Here is a 16,629-nt window from a genome sequence, read left to right as displayed (position 1 = left end):
GACCAGGGTCAGTGAAAGCTCCCATTGCCACGCATGGGTTGCGTGGGCAGGCTTTCCAGAGACCTTGGTCACCCAAACTAGAAAGTCATGATTATTATTATTATTATTATTATGATTTATCCCCTGCCTTTCTCCCAGTATAGGGACTCAAGGTGCACCCTGAAGCTGGAAGATGCCCTAAAGGGGCCATTTGGCACCCAACAGTTGGAGGGACTCCCCCCAGGAAAGCATGGCTGCTGCCCTGAGTTTGCAAGACCTGAGCAGGCCTGGGGGGGGGGGCTCTCCTTCCAAGGGCTCTTTCCTAAGCCCCAGCCAACTTCAGGGTGGTTCATATAACTCCCCTCCCAAGCCTTGCAACTGTGGCCTGTCTCCTTGCAAATGGAAAGGAACCATATGTGCAATGTTTGCCAAATCTCCCCCTTTAAATGGAAACAGATTTGTTTTCAAAAGGGGGGGGGGTGAACCCTACTTCTGCAACCCCCCCCCTCCCTTCCTCCCAACTGAATGCCCTCCTGGGAGCCTCAGAACTGGAGCACCCCTTGGAGCCTTGGCTTGCCTTGGCCAGAGAGCGGAAGGATCTATGGAGGAGCAGCAGCAGCAGCAGCTGCAACCCAACATGGAGGCGCTCTCTCTCTTTCTCTTTTTTGGAGGGGGGAGGACTGTTCAGGGGCGGGGTCGTGCTTGGCCCCTCCCTCCCGTCCAGTCCCTGCCTCCCATTGGTCCTGGTACCCTCTTTCCCTGCCTCCCCCAAAGGCCAGCCCCACCTTTGCCATTGCATTGCCTTTGCTGCTGCTGCTGCTGCTTCTGGGCTGGGAGCCTTGGAGAGCCCCCTCCTTCCTTCCTTCCTTCCTTCCTTTTCTCTCTCTCTTTGGCTTCTGCTCCTCTCCATTAATTTATTTATTTTTAATTGTCGCCAGGAAGAGAGAGAGATACACAAGGAAAGAAAGAAAGAAAGAAAGAAAGAAAGGAGGAAGGGAGGGAGGAAGAGAAAGCCAAACACCTGAAGCTGGATTGCAAGAATCTCTCCTCCTTTGCTGTTGATTTGCAAGAACTTTACGCACAAAGAGCCCGAGAAAAGAGCTCAGCCGAAGGCTCTTCTTTCCTCCTTGAAGCCCAGGCTTTGGGCTGGGTTTTGGGAAAGGCCCTCGGCCCTTTTGGACTCCGTTTTGCCCCCCTTTTGGGGACTGAATCTCTTGTTTTGGGGGCGCAAGGAGAGCAGGAGGAGAGAGGTGAGTGCCAGGGGGGCATCGCTGGGGATGGCACTTTGGGGGGGGGGGCATTTGTATAAAAAAGGGGGGCGGTTTTGGGGGAAAATTGGGGGGGGGAGATATATATATATCTATATCTATACATATATCTATAGCAAGCTCTCTGGGCGAGAGGAAGGAAGGGAGACGAAAATGGAGAAGGGCTCTTTGCAGCCCATCCTGGCACAGCTGTGTTTTCTTCTTCTTCTTCTTCCTCCAAAACAGATGAAGGAAAGCAAAAGGGGGAGGGAGAATGGGGGGCTTTGGGGGGGAAGAGGAGGGTTTTTAGGGGGGAAGGAAAGAGATGGAGGCAGAGGAGGCTCTGGTTGCAAGCCCTGAAGCTGAAGAAGGGCTGAACCATTTTGTGTTGATGGGAGGAGACTGGATGTCGAAGGAAGGAGGAAAAGGCCCAAGGACTAGTCGAAGAGATACACACACACACACACACAGAGAGAGAGACATGGCTTTGTGTGTGTTTTGAAGTCTGGTGATGGAGCATTCAGGGTGCAAGCCTCTTCGTGGTGCTGGAAGGTTTGGGGTTTTTGGAGGGGATCAAGTCTTGTGATGATGTCCCTGCAAAGAGGGGAAAGGGTCCCCCAAAGTCTGGCAAGGACATGAAACCCCCAAGTCTCGCTGGGGGCTTTGGGGACCTCCTGCAGTGGAGCCCTGAGGACTGGCCAGAGAGGGGCCCAAGCTCCAGGGAGAGCCACTTTGGGGTTTGGGGATGCTGGGGCTAAGAGTTGGTGCATCTCGGAAGGGGGTCCAGAAGGGTCTTTTGGGAACTGGAAGCCAGGTGTTCACCCTCCATCTCTTGGGCTCCTGGAAGTGGGCCACACTCTTTGGATCCCAGTCCCTAGAAGTGGAGGGGACCCCATTTAGTCCAGCCTTGGTCCCCCCCCATTTCCATCAGGGGAGAGACAGGAAACCCAACCCTAAGGGTGCCTGCTCCCAAATGGGCTCCTGGGTTTGGAGGTCTGTCGGAAGAGTGCCCTCGGAATTGCCCAAAGCAACTGCCCCAGGATTTCCAGGATGGCTGGGAAGGGGGTCCTGGGGTTGTGTTTTTGGGGGGCAGCAGAGGGAAAGGCAGGGCAGGTGGATGGGGCCTCTGGCAGCAGTGTCCCCCTCCTGTTGCAAAAGCAGGCGTGTGTCTTGTGTGTTGTGTGTCTTCCTTGTCAGCTGTCACAGTGGAGCAACCCATCAGGAGACTGGCCTCTCAGTCTGTTGAAGGAGGGCTTTGGGCCCAGCATCTCTCTGGATGGATTGGGGTTTGTTTCCGGAGGTCAGGGGTCCCTGCGACTCCTGGTTTGTCTTTCACGCAGGTCAAGCCTCTTTGAGTATTTAGGAGACTCATGGCATGAATTCAGGGTCTTAATATTCTACTAGGAAGCAGAAGGCCTTGAAGCTGTGCTAAGCCTCCGCTTGGGATGGGTCCCTTCTTGGCCTGGGGCTGTGCAGACTCCGCACAGTCCAAAGCGTTCTGCATCCCCTGGAAACCTCCTGGGTTTCTATGCTGTTTAACACTGTCCTGGTCACAATTCCCTTCCCATTTCTTGGTGGCCTTTTTGTGTGACGAAAAGTCTTCTGGAGTTGTGTTGATGTGGCCTGCCATCCCATTGACTGAGGGTGACCATGTTGCTTTCTCCCCATGTGCTGGCTTTGGAAGAGGCCATAGTCAATGGGCTCTATGGAAATGATGCCCATTGGAGAGGGAAGCATGTGTGCAAATTATGCAGCCCAGGTGGGGGCAGGGGACACAGGGGACCAAGTGTGTGTTGGAAAGACTGACAACTTTTAATACTATCCCTGTTGTTGTTGTTGTTGTTGTGTGCCTTGAAGTCCTATCTGACTTATGGTGACCCTATCTTGATGTTTCCTTGGCGAGTTTCTTCAGAGAGGGTTTGCCATTGCCATCCTCTGAGGCTGAGAGAGAGTGACTCACCCAAAGTCACCCAGTGGACTTCATGGCTAAGCCAGGATTTGAACCCTGGCCTTCCTTGGGAGCCATTTCAGTCCCCTTGTTTCTGTGACCTCTTTTGGTTCATGCGCTTGCACTTATATGTGCAACCTTGTGGCTGTGGTCTGTACGGATTTCAGCTTTTGGCTTTGCTGTGTGCCCTTGCACCCCTCCCTTGTGTTGGCGTTGTTTTGGGTGTGACTTTAGGGGACACATGCCACCCGCAAACCCCCTTTTCACTCTCACATCCAGTTCCTCCTTTCGTCCCTTTCCTCCTGACCTTCCTTGCCCTTTAAAAAGAAACAACATTGCAAGCTTTGATCTGTTGATGCTTGGCCTGGTAGGGACCTTAATGTAAAAGTGTGCATCTTGACCCTTCCTGGATGTTGCCCAGCCGCATGGGTCCTTATTTCCCTGGGAAGGGTTGGAGGGCATGGGTTCAGGTGTGTTAACCTCTCCCTTTACAAACCCTGAGCCTCATGCTATGCTCCGTAGATGGGATGCAGCATCATTACATCTGGCTGATGTCCGCCCTTCCAAGCTGCACCCAAACATTTTTACTAAGGAGGAAGTCTAACTTTTAAGACTTCGAAGGATGTCTGGGTGCCCCCAATATTTGTACCAAATTCCAGCTTTCTGGGCGGCCTGTCATTTGGGGGCATCCTAGACCCAGAGGCTTTGCATTTGCTTGACTCGCCATCCAACCCTGGAGTCAGGATGGATCCATCCTGCTGTCTCTATGGATGGATTTCTGTGTTTCTGGGCAAATGGTTCAGATTTTTAGGCAAAGCATGAAGCCCACTGACTTACGGTATATTTTTCAATCTCCTCTTTTGCAAAGGATTTTTAAAAAGTCCAGTTTTCATACCCCCCCTCCATGCAAAAAACCCCACCCCTTCTTAACCAGGCCACATTCATGGGATGTAAGTCATGGGGAAATGGTTGCCCCAGAGGTGTGTTTATGGGGGAGTCTCCCAAAATAAGAACTTCATCATCCCAATAAAAGGGTCCTGTGTCTCTCAAAGTTCCACTTCTATCGAAAAGCTAGAATTTTCCTTTGGTCCCCAAACATCAAGTATTAAATGCCCCTGTTAACCTGTTTTGGTTTTGCACTCAAGCCTTTGCTCTCTCCTTTATCTCTCCTTCTGCATACATTAATGCCAGTGTGCTCAACTTTTGGGCCATTGTGCAACTGTGGCATTTGGTTCAAGCTTGAGAAAGGTGGAGTTATGCATTTGTGGTGCCTTTGAATATGGCCAGGTGTTGTTGTGGTGCATAATGATGTGCAAGGAGCATTCAGTTGCTTACCCTCACCATACTCCCAACAAGGTGGTGCAGCGCAACCGAGGTGTGACTTGGTGAACATAATGTTACCTTATGCTGCGTTGTTGTTGTTGTTGCTATATACATTTATAGCTCATTAATGAGTTTCAAGGTGGCTACGGATGTATTTACGGTTAGGGTCCCTTGTGTCCCATGGCTGGTTGTTGTCCTCCAGTGCCCTGAATTGTTTGAGGTTGGGGGTGACATGGAGGGCCCCCCCCATACTGCCCTTCTCAGAGGTCTCTTTATCTCTTAGAAAGCCTTACTTTCTGGCACAATCTAGGGCAGCAGAGGAGACCATGCCACCCTCCAGACATTGTGGGACTGCAATGCCTACCCACCTGGGTTGTGATGTGGAATATGGGGCCTGCAGTCATCCAGGGGCTGCATGATTTCCCAGCCCTGGTTGGTAGCATTTCCCTGTCTTTCTGTTGAGTCTGATTATGAAGATGATCCACCGAATCTCTCTGAGTGACCTCTTTAGCAATAGCTGGAAGGATGCCAGGCTGAGTTGGCAGTGAGCCCCTGACTGGGATTGAACTGGCAACCTTGTGGTTTGTGAGTGAGTGAGTGAGGGGCTGCAGTGCTGGCATGGAGCCCCTGTGCCCCCAGGGCCCCTACTCCCCCGTAGATCCACTTGGGCCTTAAGGGTGTCCGGAGAGGGCCTCCAAGGGCTTCTCCTTTGGGCCTTAAGAAGCATGCCTCCCACAATGCAAGGGTTGCCCCCATCCTCAAAGCAGCTTGAAACTTGAGACTTACTGCAGCCTTTAAAATCTAGGCTTGCGGTGACCTCCCAGAAGGCGTTCTCTGCTGTTGCCCCCGAACTCTGGAACGACCTGCCGAATGAGATCCGTCAGATAACATCATTAGACAGCTTTAAAAAAGCGGTCAAGACGGATCTCTTCCGGCAGGCCTTTCCAGATTAACCATCCCGGCCCAGGTTCCTGGCCCTCTTCCTCCGTGGCCCCATCTTAGTGATGGTTGAGGTCAACAGAGGGGGTTTTAGTTTTTAATTGTTGTTTTTATGCATTGATATTGTGTTTTAATATGTCATCCTGTTTAATACTGTCTTAAGGGGGGAGGGATAAAGTGTTTTTAATTGTCATATTTTATATGTTACTGTTGTCAACCGCCCGGATTGGTTTGCCAGAGGCCGGTATACAAATAAATATTATTATTATTATTGTTGTTGTTGTTGTTGTTGTTGTTGTTGTTGTTGAAAGCAAGCGGATGGCTTTGCTGTGGCTCCCGGACTGGGGCTGGGTGACCAACTGATTAGGCTTAAGCCGGGCGGAGGAGCGGCTAAGCCGCCGGGGCCAAATGCCTTGCCAGACCTCAGCTGCTTTGCACGCACCCAAAGAGGCATCGCCGAAGCTGAGCTGCCAAGAACCAAGAGAAGGGAAGACGCTGAGCCCTGTATTGGGAGAAAGGCAGGATATATAAGTGAATAAAGTATGAATAGTTGTGTGCTAAACACAGTGGATGGAAAAGTCACAAATGGACACATGAGTTTTGCAGATTCCCCTTCTGCTCTGGAACTGGCATCTCTGTGGGAACCCTTCCTTTGTAATCTGGCATCTCCAGGTGATGTCATGGGACTGCAGTTCCCAGCAGCCACAGCCTGGGAGTTGGAGTCCATCCACATTTGGAGGGCTGCTCTTTCTCCTTTTCTTTGCGGCCCTCTTTGCTTTTTGATGCCCACTTTATCTGATGGGCGGCTTTTCGTCTGCCGTGTTGACGTTTGAGAATCCAAACCATGGTTAGGCCCCAGCATGGTTTGGCGTTTTGCCACCGCTCTTGTGGCTTCCAAGAGCACCTTTGGGTCTCTTATTTACAGATGACTTGTTTTAAATAACACACAAAGATGCATAACTGATGTGTTTGTATGGGTTTCTTTTTTAATGTTGATTTTAATGATTTGTAAGCCACCGTCACTCCCCCCTATAAGAAGCTTATTAGTAATTTGCCAATTTGGATTTGGTTTCATCTGGCGCTGTTTTTAATTACCTTTTTAACGGCTCCATTTTCTCTTAATCTCAAATGGAATCAAGGCCCATTGCTGAGTTTGTGATTTTATTTCGTGGTTTTTGCGTGTCTGCAGAGGGCAGGACCCGAACTCGGACCTCTGGGCTGAGAAATTTGGGGCTGACGCGTTCTTTCTGGAAGGCAGTCGCTCTCAAACGTGAGCAAAGTTTTGGAACAACGATAACCGCTTTTGCCTCTTTTGCCTCCTTTTGCACTCCGTTTCTGCACATTTTGGGGGATTAAGGCTGTTTCTTTCCTTTAAGTGCAAGGGAAGATCTGTTCCTGGTGTGACTTATTTATTAAATGATGGCGGTGTTGCACCAAGGTTTCTGCCTTTTTGCTCACCACAAGCGCAGCCTCGAACCCAGGACTGGAGGGAATCGACTGCTCAGATTTAACTCCGATGTAACTACAGTCGCCCCTAAAAGTCTGCGGACTTAATCCACGGACTTGAAAATATGCCAAGGGGCGACCGCCATTAACCTTAATGGGGCAAGCACCCCGCACGCATCTGCCCCATCTAAGCCTATGGGGCTTGAATATGCATACCTCCCTAAAGAATAGGAAGCTTTTCTTCTTGTAAGAGCTGTTCAACCGTGGAACAGATTACCTTGGACTAGGATTCTCCTTCTTTGGAGGCCGTCTTTAAGCAGAGGCTGGATGGCCGTCTGTCAATGGGGATGCTTTGACTGAGAGTTCCTGCATGGCAGAAGAAGGAAGGGGGTTGGACTGGATCAGGGCCCTTCTTGGGGCCTCTTCTGACTCTGTTAGACTATGTATTCCAGCACGGAAGAATGGAGTTCAGCTATAAGGCCCTTGGGGTCTCTTCCGACTCTAGGATGGCAGGAATGCATAGGATGGCGAGTAAAGACGTTTTGGGGCTGCCTTTTAGGATGATAAGGGCTGGGTTTTTAAATGTTGTCCTATATCAATTTTAATGGTTTGCATTTTTAACACGTTACGTTTTAATTTATAACTGTTTTAACTCTTAAAATGGTTTAATTGGTTTCTAAATGTTATATTTATATATATTTTAATATAGTTGTACTGTTTTTAAACTGTGCCGTTTTATACTCGGGGTTCGCCGCCTTGAGTCCCTATATTGGGAGGAAGGTGGGATATAAGAAAATAATAATAATAATAATAAAAATAATAATAATATCAGTTTCCGCTTGACCTGGAAAGGGACGCTAGAGCTTTAAAGGAGAGTCTCCTGACGTTGGAGCCTTCCTCTTAACCCCGGTTGGCGGCCTTTTCCCAGGTCAACTCACCCATCGCCGATTTTATTGGCGGCACACCTTCTGTGCACTGGCGCCTTGGAAAGGGCTGACGGAGGAGCCTTGGGTTCAAACGCCTCAAAGGTCTGGAGGCCCTCCTGGTTTGAGGGCATTTTGTTGGAGGCGTCCTCCAGCCTCTGCCTCCCTCTCTTTGCTGAAAAGCGCCTCGTCCTAATTGCGAACCTTGACTTCTTTTACAGGCTGTAAAATGCTCCTCTGCCGTGAGGCGCTCGGCTCCAGCTGCTTCCGACGGCGTTCGTCCCGAAAGGAGGAAACCAATCGGATCTGAAGCCCTACAGAAAAGAGCAAGGCGGGTTTTAAGGTACGGGTTTTGCATCATGGCTGGTCATCTGCCGTCTCTTCTTGTTGTTTTCCTTTGCAAGAATTAATGCAGAATCCACAAGGCCCAGATCATGTCCTAACTTTGGGAAGACATTGCAAGATTGATTGATTGATTGATTGATTGATTGATTGATTGACTGGTGGGCACACTCCTGGTGCCTGTGTGTGTGGGAATGTGCTTTAGTGGCCTGTCTGCTTATGGTGACCCCCTGCATTTGGTGGCATTTTCTCAGGCAAGGCATCCTCGGAGGTGCTTCTGCCAGTTCCTTCCTCTGAAATAGAGCCTCCAGCACCCATGATTCCAGCTGAAAATGTGCATCCTCTTTTTTTTTCTCCATTTCTTAGTGGCTTCATAGGATTTGTTACCCTTCTCCTCCTTTCCAGTCGGGAGCACTCATTCATTTTGGGGTGCATGGATGGGGTTGCCCCAAATCTCTCTCTCTTAAGGGCAGTGCAGAAAAGGGCAATTTCAGCTGGCTTTGCTCCTGGTTGCATGGCAAGCATCGCCATCCAAAGTTTTCCTTTTCCACCCTTCAAGAGATGGGAGGCTGCTCTGGTTTTCATCCTGGCAAACCCTACGGAGAGCCAGCGAGGTGCAATGGTTTGAACATTGCGTTATGACTCTGGAGGCCAGAGTTCGAATCCTTGCTCAGCCATGGATGGATCAATGCGCTTCATAGATCCTCTCGTCCCTTCCTACAATGGTCCTGGGATCTCTATGCTAAGCTTTTAGGAGCCACTGGCCAGGGCACCCAGTAGCCCAGGGATGGCAATGGTCCGGAGGATGCTGGGTTGCCAAGGCAACCCAGTTCCCTCTCCCCCCCTCCCCACCAGCAGCCAAGAGGTTTTTATTGCTCTTGCCCAAATCTAGGCCAAGCGACGCATAAATGTGTATTTATAGCCTGTAAGGGAAGCGATGAGTCTGTGTGTTTTTGTTTTATATGGAGAAGTGTGTGTGAAGAGCAGGAGCCCTGGATGCAGCGCCCTCCTGGCCTCCCTCCGCCTGCCTTCGGAGGCTTCCATGGCCTGGGGCTTGGGACCGGTCACTCCTGCGGTCAAGAGAAGAGGGACGCTGCCCAGGAACCATCTGCAGCCTCCTCTCTGGGACTGGAGGGGGGTCTCTTTTGGGTCCAACTTACATTTCAAAGGATGGGAACTGGGAGAGCAAATGGCGTCCGTGTCACTGGATGCCAAATCTGCTTTCTACGTTTTACTCCCAATTTTGGAGGAGCTCCCCAAGACATTTAATATTTGGGGGTTGTGGGTTGGAAAGCTGCTTTGTAGTTCCTCCTAAAGCCAGGCGTGGATTGACTGCAGCCATCTCTTGCTGGGAGTCTTCAAACTGCATTAATGCTGCAATGTGGCTGCACCTTAAGCCAAAGGTGGGAAGGATGCACCCTCCAGATGTTGTTGGACTACACCTCCCAGCATGCCTTGCTCTTGGCTCTCCTGCCTGGGGTTGCATTTATTCTGCTGGGAATCCTATTCTGACAACCTCTGGAGGGGATTCTTTGCTGCATCGCAAGGCTTTCTTGGCAATGTTTGTTCAGCGGCGGTTTGCCTTTGCCTTTTTCTGAGGCTGAGAGAGTGTGACTTCTTGCCAAAGGTCAGCCAAATGGGGATTCAAACTCTGGTCTCCTGGAGTCCTAGTCCAGTGCTGAAACCACTCTGCCACGCTGCTGCCTCTCTTCCCATTGTGTTTTCTTTTCTCCCCCCTCTATCCTGCGTTCCTCCTTTTCTCCTCCTCCTCCTCCGAAGGGTTCTTGCTTTCAGCCTCAAATGCGGCGGTTGATTAATGAGATTAAACTCTTAAATTCTTAGTGATTGTGTTTTGCATCTGGCTTTCTCAGGATTTCTTTTCCCTCCCCTTCTTTTCGGTTGCGTTGTTGTTGTTGTTTGAGTCGGAGGGAGGAACAGACTGTTCTGGATCCTGGTTTGGCTTCATGTTGATTTTTGTTTTCAGGAAAAGCAAAGCGAAGGAGGGAAGGGAGGGAAGCCCCTCTGGTTCCTTCGGGAGGATGATTCTTTCGGAGGCCATTTGCGTCACCAGCAAACAGCTGGGCTGCCTCCAGACACTGGAGCTGGGTTTGCTCTTTGGGGCAGATGTTTCTAGTCCTCATCCTCGCTCTGCTTTGGAGGCGTCTCTGAAATGGGAGCCCTGGATTACTCTTTGCAAAGGACCGGGGTGGCTGCATGCAACATATATATAATACATATATACATGGGCGCACTTTACGCGGCTTGAGCATATGCTCTCAAGCCGCGGGGCGCATGCGGGGTGGAAGGGGCAGCGCGACTCATTCAATTGAATGGGCGCATGCGCCCGTTGCGTGCCGCTGCGCCGCCGTACATGAGCCCCATTGTTTCCAATGGGGCTTGAGCATAGGCGGAAATCGCCTTACGTGGAGGGATCCAGAACGGATCCCCGCGTAAGGCGAGGACCCACTGCATATTACATACACTTTAGGCTTTGTCTCTGGCTTTCCCCGCAGTAGTCCTCTATGGGCAATTGTGCCTTCTGGAAATAAACCTGGAGGGTCAGCCACAAAGCCTCCGCAAAGCACTCCTTTTTGCAAAGTCTTCCTATGCCTTTTCCTCTGTCCAGCTGGAGATTTTAAAGCAGCTTTGGCATTGGGAGGATGGGGAAGGAGGGCTGGAGGAAGACAGGTAGTTCAGTGCTTGGGCTGCAATGGCATTTTTGCAGTAAACAAAGCATGAAGTCTGAACTGGGAAAGAGGGGGATTCTCCTGTATGTGATGCCACTGTAGTCGTGTGTGATACACACCGCAGGCAAGGAAAACAGCAGCTTCACTTTGTGCTTTATGGAGGCAAAGCAACTCCATCTTCTCCATGAGGTCCCTTCAGATTTTTAAAGGTGGCCCTGTTGTGTTGCCTCTTAGTCTTCTCCAAGCTGAAGTCACCCAACTCCTCCCTTGAACCTTGGTCCCCAGAGCCCTAGCCCAGCATCCGCGCCATTAAGGAGACTTTTCCATGGGGTCCCTCTTGATAGTCCCTTCCTTGGCGTCTTCATTATCTCCAAGCACAGCCCTGCCGCCTCCTTCCTTTCTGACTCAGAAAGTCTTGGTGTGCTGCGAGGGCCGGTGTGTGTGAGTGTGTGTGGAAGTGTGTGTTTTGCACAAAGTCTGACCCGGTTTCCAGGCCTGTACAGTATAGGATGGCAGGAAGCCAAGGCTAATTATAGGGACGGAGGAAGCAGGATCTGGGAAAAAAAGAGAGAGCAGAGGCTTTGGGGAAGAGAGGGAAGGCAACGCCTCGGCCGGCCGGCCGGAGACAGAGGACGGAGAGCGTCGCCTCAGGCCTCGCTCTCTATAGGACACACAAACACATATGTACGCATGGGACTGCTTCGTGGCCCCCCAGGAAAGACACACTGATCCTTAAATAAAGGGCTGGGATTTGTAGGGGGGGTGAGGACCACCTCAAGGGACACCTCAGAGGGGTCCTTGCCTTCCAGGGAGGATTGTGCCTCCATGCTTCTCTATGGACAGACCAAGGATGGTCCTGGGAAGGTCCTGGTCCACCTGGACAGAGGTAGCAAAAGATTGGGAGTCGTGGTCCACCTGGCAAGTGTGTCTCTAGACCAGTTCTCAACCTCTGGTCCTCCAGATGCTTTTGACTCCATCTCCTAGATGCCCTCCTTATGCTGGCAAAGGCTTCTGGGTGCTGAAGTCCAGAACAGCTGGAGGACCAAAGGTTGAGAACCCCTGCTCTAGACCATGACTCTGGAAAGCTAAGAGGATCAGACCTTCCGTGCCAATATTGATTTAAAAGGGGAGGGGGTTCCTGGTCTTTGGGCCGTGTGTCTAGGTCAGAGTGGACAGGCCCTGGAAGGCCAGTGGCATGGAGAGGACCGCTGCCCTTCTCCACAGGGAGGCCAGGACTCCTGGAGAATGAAGCTCCCAGTCCGCTCTCCCAGAGGCGAGAAGGAAGTCTTGCCAGGATGCCTTTGGCGTTCACCCTGCGCCATGATAGCCCTGGGATCTTGCTTGAACCACAGGCATGGCTCCGTCTCATGGAGCCCTGGGATTTGTAGTTGGGGGGGGGCAACTTGGAATCCCAGCTGAAGAGGTTGGAAGTTGATATAACTGTGGAAATGCGGACAGCCCCTTAGAAGGTCTTTGGTATCCCTTGCCTTGTTCTGCTTTGAGAACTCCTGGTTTTCTCTCCTTGGCATCACAATTAGCACAGTTTGGGTTCTGGATGGTGGCACCTGGACACAGGCGTTGTGCGGAGAGGGATGTGGTTTTGTGGTTCCTTTTGGATTAAGTCAAAGTGTGTTGGGTTGGCAGCCGGAGACTGAGCTCAAAAGGGGCTTATATGGCCTCTCTGCCCAGGACTGCTGCCCAAAGTCTCCCTCCCATTTCCAAAGTGTTTTCCTCTGCTTTCCATGGTTTTCTCTGTTTGTTTCTTTGCTCCCTTTGGGCATTTGATGTATTAATGTGTTTTCTGTGTACCTTTTGACTCTGTGTGTTGTGAACTGCGCTCGCCACAATAAATCTCCTTAAATGCGCTTTGTGACAGCTGGGCTGCCAGGAGGGTGCTTGGCTCTTCTGGCTAAAAATGAATGCCAAACGGCTGCTGGCTGTTCAAACGCCCCAGAACATGGGACAAAGGTGGCTTTCTCCAAACAACAGCAACACCCAGAATCCCCCCTGGCCTGCTCTGGCAGGAGGATTCTGGGAGTTGTAGTCCAAGGGCAGAGGCCTGCTGGTGCATGACATGAGGCAGCCGGAGCGGTGAAGGAAAAGGAAGATGCCCAAAGTCTGGTGGCTCCAATCATTGTATTGTTGCCCTTGGAGAAGTTACTTTCCTCATGGCCACTGCATCCGGTTCTTTCCTGCCGTCTTCGCTCATCCTCAGAGGAAGACAACGGTGGCAAAACCCATCTGAACAAATCTTGTCCAAAACAACCCCATGATAAGTTCAACTTAGGGGTCACATAAGTGGGAAAGGGACGGCTGAAGGGGTTGTGTGTCCCTTCCAGCCCTCGGATCCTATGGCTCTCCCAGAAGGCTCCCAGCTGGCCTTCGCCTGACCATCCTCCGCCATTTGAGGAAGGAGCTTTGAACCCTGGCGTTCCTTTCCTTTGGCAGAGGAAGAGGGAGTTGCGTTGCAGATGGGTTTCTACCCTTCGCCGCATGCACCCATGAGTGTGTGTGTGTGTGTGTGTGTGTTTGGTTGCCATGGCAAGGATGACAGGCTGGGCTGTCACTCCACCTTGAGAGGGGTTTGTGTATGTTGTGTGGCTTTGTGGTGTGTGTGTGTGTGTGTGTGTGTGGGAGGCGTGGGCCCTTCTTGCAAGCTGCTGACTCACAGGGAGCGCAAGCATGGTGTGTGTGTGTGTTTGAGAGAGAGAGATAGAAAGGAAGGAAGGAAGGAAAGAAAGAAAGAAGGAAGAGAGGAAGGAAGGAAGGAGGGAAGAGAGAAAGAGGGAGCAATCTATCCCTTTCTCCTCCTCTTCCTCAAACCCCTTTCCAAGCATCCCAAGAAAGCAGCATCACCTCCTCTATCCTTTGCCTTTCCCTCCTTCAACCCGCTGCAATTCATTCCTTTAGTACAGTACTATTAAAACCCAGGGCTGCTGCTTTGGGCCAGTTTTCCACCTGAGGATTGCCAAAAAGCATTCCCAAATAGGAAAGGAAAGCCAGGAAATCTGGCGCGTATATATATATATATACAGTATAAATCCTGAGCAGTGACAGCATTCTTTGTTGTCGAAGGCAGTCTTAACTAAAGTGTCAAACATAACAGGCAACCAACAAGACTGTCCCAGAAAGGGAAGATCCAGGATCAGCTTGTGATAAAGCAAAATCCCCATATTGTGTACACAAAGAATGGCAAGAGTTGTCTGTCTAGAAAGGAGTTTGCGTACATTTTAAAAAGGCGACATACAAAGGGGCTTCTTGGTCAGAGGCTTCGTTGGCTGAGGTCTGCATTGACTTGTTTGAATGCTCTGTTTTTCAGTTCTGAGAAGAAAGGAGGAGGAAAAGCCAGTTTTAAGACAGGCACCTTCCTTCCTAAAATGCATCTTCTGTTTTGGGGGAAATGTCCTACTTTGCTCTGTTTGAATTTTCTAACCTGGGTGAGCTTTCCAATTCATGAACCCAATGGATCTCAATGTACAGGGACCTAACCAAGTCCTAGGCCAGAGGTGCCCAGGGTTCCCTTGCCAGGCTTGCTGTGGATGAGGGTTTGCATCGTCCTTTCCGACCCTTTAGGTCCGTGCAAAAGCCCTTCTCCCGGTTTCCTGCTCCATTGGCCAAACGAAAGGAAAGGCCAAAGGCTTTCCGGAGCCTGTGAAACCCACCTTCTTAGGGCACTCTGTGTGTTTGGATTTGTCATTTTGCCCATGGGTCTCTGGAAAGCCAAGCATTTCTGACCCCGGATGGCAGAGGACTGGCTTTCCCATGCGATCGACTCTCCTGGGATTTTAAAACAAGCAAATGGCCAGTGAGCTATTCCAAGGGAGAGACGGTCTTTGTGAGTGTGGGTTTTTCGGAGGGAGGGAGGGAGGGAGGCTGCGGGGGCGACGTGGGAAGCACCGTCTGGGCCGGCAAACGTGGGAATCGGGCATCTGTGAAGCCAGGCCTGGTCCTGGCACCGGGTGCCCAAGGCCTGCCAACCGAGTGGGCACCAGAGAGCCACCCTCCTCCTCCTCCTCCGGGGCTTGAAGGTGCCGCCGGGTGGCAGAGAGAAGCAGCCGGATTATATAACACTGCAGCCTTACCTTGGCATGCGATTAGCCAACGGCTCCTAAATCATTAATGCCTTTGCAATCTTGCGCTTAAGTAGGTCAGAAAGGAGGCGAGGGTTTGGAGGGCAATGAGAGAGAGAGAGGGACCGAAAGCGGGGCGGTTGGCGAGGCTTACCTTGGCGAGGCTCACCTGGGCACCTTTTGCCAGGGATAACAGAGCAGAGGCCGCTGGGGAAATGCAGTGTCCCCAGCCTTAAGAAAGGGGCCCTTAGCCTTGCACCGGCAGCGTTGCCCTGGATCTGGGTTGAAAGCATTCCCTTGCTGTTGCTGCCGCTACAAATGGTCCTCTCTAAAGGACTGAATGTTGGATTAGGACTCCTCTGGGAGACCAGGGTTTGAGTCCCTGCTCCCCAGTGGAAACCCCTTGTTGACCTTGCGCAAGTCACACTTTCTCAGCCTCGGAGGAAGGCAATTGCACCCCTCCTCTGAAGGAATCTGGCTCAGAAAACCCTTCTAAAGGATTGCTGTAAATTAGAAATGCTTGCAGACGCTCAAGAAGCACAGAAATGAAGACTTAAAAGCACAACCATTAAAAAGAAAACGACAAATAGGCCATATACATACTGAACGGCATGCATTCTGACCCGAGCTGTATGTGGCTTTATGGGTCGTGATCAGACTCTCTTTTTCACATGCAAACCATAGACAAGTGTGTTAGTTAGTTACTCAGAAAACCCAGCAGCCACACTGGCTGGGGATTCTGGGAGTTGCAGGGGGAAAAAGAGAGAGAGACCTTTTGCATTACCTCAGAAACAGAACTCCAAGTGGGTTGGACTTGGCTTGGACCCTTGATGCATTTTGGAAGGTGGGGTTTGAATGGGTAAAAGTAATGAGGAAGAGGAGGCTGGGGCTGATGGCCACTTCCCCCTGTCTGCCACCCCATGACTTCCGTTTGGATCATCTGAGTGACCAAATGCCCCACGGAGGAAGACCTGGCCCCACACCCTCCTGGCCGGCAATTCAAGGAGGGACCCTTGGCTCCCACCGACCCCCTGCCATCTCCACAGCAGCCATGCGCAGCCCACTGGCCTCCGTTGCTTGCGGTTGTGGGGAGTGGTGTGAACCCCAGTGTCCCCCCACATGCATGCATGCGCCTCTGTTCCTTCTCTCTGCTCCCTCCATCTGTGGGTTTCACTTCTGCCTCTCCTCCTTCAAGGAGGAAGTGGCTCAGTGAGAGCGAAACTCGTGGGTCTAACAGTCCCAGGCCCTTGTTGGCCTCTGGACCCAAAGCCACTCGGACGGAGCTCTTTTGCAGACGCTCCTGCCCTCCCTGCTGCATCCTGTTTTTCCTCCTTGATCATGTCTGCTGGCCTTCCGTCTCTTCCCCTTCTGAGCTGACAGACATTATGTTTGCTGAAAGGGCTGCCTCTTTTCCCAGCAGAATGAGGGGCATGCTTGCAGCTTGGACTGCAAATCCCATCATCCCCTCGCCCTTTGCTGATGGGCAGGAATGCTTGGAATTGCATCCCAACACCAGGAGGGAAGCTTGGTGTCCACAGTTGTTGTAATATGGCTGGCCTGTAGATGCAGATCCACAGAACTAACCACTTCCCTCTCCATGATGTGGTGCATCTTCCATTTACTCTCCAGCAAGCCCTCTTTAAGTGATTTGGAGGCCCGGAAGGTGTTTGTTCTCCGGGATGGAGGTTGTCCAGCAGGGCGTTCTGGATCTGGAGATCTGGAATG

General features: G+C 51.3%; 1 protein-coding gene across 4 annotated transcripts in view; it reads left to right on the top strand.

Annotated features, from left to right (window-relative positions):
- Positions 1-907: 907 nt before the first annotated feature.
- MEF2D (myocyte enhancer factor 2D) overlaps positions 908-16,629 on the top strand; it is a 57,074-nt gene continuing 41,352 nt past the window's right edge. For all 4 annotated transcript variants that reach the window (XM_042439301.1, XM_042439298.1, XM_042439300.1 and 1 more), the window contains exons 1-2: positions 908-1,229; positions 8,027-8,148. The gene's annotated coding sequence lies outside the window, so the exon portion shown is untranslated. The remainder of the gene's footprint in view (positions 1,230-8,026; positions 8,149-16,629) is intronic.

Source organism: Sceloporus undulatus, chromosome 9 (genome assembly GCF_019175285.1).
Source record: "Sceloporus undulatus isolate JIND9_A2432 ecotype Alabama chromosome 9, SceUnd_v1.1, whole genome shotgun sequence".
NCBI classification, from domain to species: domain Eukaryota; kingdom Metazoa; phylum Chordata; class Lepidosauria; order Squamata; family Phrynosomatidae; genus Sceloporus; species Sceloporus undulatus.
The sequence above is the reverse complement of the archived record's forward strand: the minus strand, read 5'-3'. Positions and strand labels throughout refer to the sequence as shown.